Genomic DNA, 3,706 nt, shown 5'->3' with positions numbered 1-3,706 from the left:
AAACTAGGCTTTAAAATAATTATAATAAAACAAAATTGTGGTGCTGTTATGAAGGAGTATTGATGCCAATTGACCAAAAATTCATCATACATTCTAAGGCAAAATGATCTATGTCCTAGTTTACCTTAATCTGGGATTGTAATAGGTCACACACACACACATCTTAGTAGGTACTTTTTACTATTAAGGATTTTGAAAATTAAAAGATTTGGAGAAAAGTAGGCTAAGATTTAGGTTGTATTTTGTTAAAGTTTTTTTTTTTTTGCTCTCTGAAGAGGTCACAGTCAATTTAATATACCACTGGATATTTAGAACATTAGTTGTTTAAGTAGCAGTAAGTTAATCCGTTTCCTCAATAAAGGGCAGATGCCCTGATCAGACATGATTTTATATCTGAAAAATAATTTATCATGCTAAGTGCATTCTTAACAAAGCATAACTGATGATAAGAAATTTCATTATACACCTTCTTGACTGATTTGGAGAGGCTTGATTATAATACCTTTTTCACTAACTGATGTTTTGAATGCTTACACATTATGGATTTGTTACCATTTCTGTGAGACATTTGCCCTCTAAAGAGGTCAAGCTGTGAGTAATTGCTATTCTAGCTTAGTATACAGTCACGGTAATATTGAAATCTGTGCATAAGTAATGGATGGTCCCAAACTCTTCCCATTCTCCAAAATCTAAACTACATCTGATAGCAATAATCTCTCTTTTCAAGCAAAATAAACTGTAAATGATTTATTCATATTATTATTTAATCAAAGAACCATATCCCAGGGATAGATGAATATAATCTTATGAAAAAATCAGTTACTGACTGAGAAATGTCATACTGAATATTTATTCCTGACAAATGAATCTTATTTAGGCTCTCAAGTGCTTACCCAGAGTTCCCCCAAGAGCTAGGGTTGCATTGTAAAACCAAGTAACTGTATCTTGGATGTTACTGCCCTTCCTTAAAGGAAGAGGACAGAAATGCTTCTGTGCTCTGTACAAAGGACCAGTGACTACAAATGGATTAACTACTTCCCTTTAAGTAAATTAACTCCTGTTTTGCCCCACCATCCCCAGGAAATATTGCTACTAATTCCCAGGAGAAGATCAATAATGATAGACATTTCAGGCCATGTGGGAGAGAAACTGAGGAGTTCTAGTAGTGCTAAATTAGTAATAAGTTATATCCATTGAACACTTATTGAAAGCAAGGCACTATTTTTAGCATTCCACATACATAATCTTATTTTATATTTACACCTGTATTTATTGTACTATACCTATCTGATAGATGAGGGAACTCTATCACAGAGATAGATGCAAAGGATTTTAAGTCAGATATTCTGAGCCTAGGGCTTTCACTCTTAAACATAAATATTACATAGGAAGGAGCTAGTCCATAAATATCTGGCCTGGCAAGTAGCAGTTAGTATAACCGAGAAGCTTTGGGCTTTGGACTAGCCAGTCCACCGCTTCTTTCTCAGCACCTAGAGCAGCACCCCGAGTGGCCCAAATGCAGGCCACCAAGTGTGGTGGTAGGAGATAGATATATAAGTGAAACTCGCCTACTAATCAGTTACACAACTGCTTAGTTTTGTAACTAATTATTTTCTGTACAATATGTTTCCACCGTCTTTGACAACTATTCTGCCAATAGTATGGTAGATAGAAAACCAGTCAATCTGGGTTTATGGAATACAGCTGGACGGGAATATTGACAGATTATGCCTCCTCCTATCTTGTCCACAAACAGATATATTCTTCATTTGTTTTTCCGTTGTGAGTCTTGCTTCACTTGGAAATGTCTGTGCAAAGCGATATCCTGAAATGTGACACCATTGTTCCAACACTCCCATCATCCTAGTGGGAACTAAACTTGATCTTAGAGATGATAAAGGCATGATAAAGAAACTAGGTAACTCCTACCACTACCCACAGGGTTTAGCAATGGCTAAGGAGATCAGGGCTGTAGGTAACAAAGTGCTTGGCTATCACAGTAAAGCTTTATAAGACAGTGTTTGATCAAGCTGTTATAGCAGTTCTCTGCCCACTCCCATCAAGAAGAGGGAGGGAAAATGCCTGCTGTTTTAAATATCGAAGCCCCTCTTTCCTTGCTCTGTCCCTCTTAGAACCTTTATATACTTTGCTCAGAAGTGGTGGAGCCTTTGCATTCTATGCTAAGTTTTTCTTACAGATTAATTTTTCCATAAGCCATTTAGAATCAATCAGAAATTTCAAAGTTTCATTTGTTTAATGCATAAGAATTCAAACTTTACGTTCTATTAAAATTTGGCCCTAAAATGACAAGCCTTCTTAAAGACTTATTTTTGATTAGCCCCTATTCTTGCTTAGATTGACTTGCCTCTGAATTAAGTTGCTTTGTGTGCTACAAACGTTAAGCACCAAACTGTCTTACAGTCTTCTGTCTTTAAAAAGACTCTAGCTTCTGATACTAGGAAATTCAGACACTTTCTAACTAGTTTTTAGATATATAAAGCAAAACAGCCTCCTTAATGAAATGTTGCTTTTTCCATTTGATAATTTGTCAACCAATGTTTGTTACATAACATACTGTATATCATAATAGAATGGGTATAACAACTCACTTCTTTGAGTCAATCTACTAAATTTTGTAGTGAATTAAAAAAATAATTTATTATATTTTGCTGAGATTTTGAACAGAAATCTTACACATTTCCTCTAATGAAGCAGGCTGCTCTTAGTTGTGAGTGTACTGGGGTAGAGTATGTGAAACACTTGACATGATCAAAAGATGAAGACAGTATTTTGACAAAATACAAAGTGAAGATTAATTTTACACCACACTGTACATGGAATAATTAAGCTGAATAAAAGTGTCATGGGTAAAATTTTTAAAGGTTAATTTCTGTCAAATGCGATAAATGATGAAGAAAGGTTGGTGTTATCAGTGTTATCTTAAGATTTTTCTTTTTCTTAAACCTGCCATCTCTCCCAAAATTGGGTATTTAATTCATCTTTGAGCTGGTCATTTCTGTACTTGCTAATTTAGTAAGTACTTTTCTTATGGAACTCCTCCTTAATGAGCAATATGTCTCTATGTATTGTAAAATCTTTCTGATAATGTAGTGGAACATTTTTTTTTTGTAGATTAGTAAAAATGCATTCCTGTTTTCATGTTACTTTATTTATAGTTAATACTATACATGCTTTCCTTAGTTTTCTAAAAAGTAGGTGTAAAAGTCAGATGTTGCAGGTTTACAGTTTGTAAAATATTTTATTCTTAAACTATGAATCTTCTTAACATCACTGTCTTGCCAGATTACCAGCACGGTAATTGGACGAATCCTGTCCCTAGTCTTTACTTCACCTACATGGACACATGCTTCCTACTGTTGCTTTGCCTAAAAATGTTTCTTTGTGTCCATGAGGTTTTGAAAAGTCAGTGCTAGTGCTAACAATGTTCAGTACAATTTACACACTGGAAGAATACAATATTAGACCATTCAACCACTTTCAAGAACAAACTTTTGAAAATTGATAGTTGCAGAATTGTGAGATGTTCTTACGTTGATCTTTTGCTAACACAATTAGCAGCATGTTTTGCAAATATGACAATAAATCCTTGAAAAATCATATAACAGGATTCTATTAACAACTCCATCCACAAATTTGAAAACTTAGATGAAATGGACCAATTTCTTGAATGACATAAACTGCCAAA

General features: G+C 34.4%; 1 pseudogene; it reads left to right on the top strand.

Annotated features, from left to right (window-relative positions):
- Positions 1–1,486: 1,486 nt before the first annotated feature.
- On the top strand, positions 1,487–2,257 carry LOC101399746 (ras-related C3 botulinum toxin substrate 1 pseudogene; annotated as a pseudogene).
- The last annotated feature ends 1,449 nt before the right edge of the window (positions 2,258–3,706 follow it).

The sequence above is a fragment of the Ceratotherium simum genome, chromosome 10 (genome assembly GCF_057802395.1).
Source record: "Ceratotherium simum simum isolate JZ-2026a chromosome 10, ASM5780239v1, whole genome shotgun sequence".
Lineage (NCBI taxonomy): Eukaryota > Metazoa > Chordata > Mammalia > Perissodactyla > Rhinocerotidae > Ceratotherium > Ceratotherium simum.
This window is presented reverse-complemented; position numbering and strand designations above follow the sequence as displayed.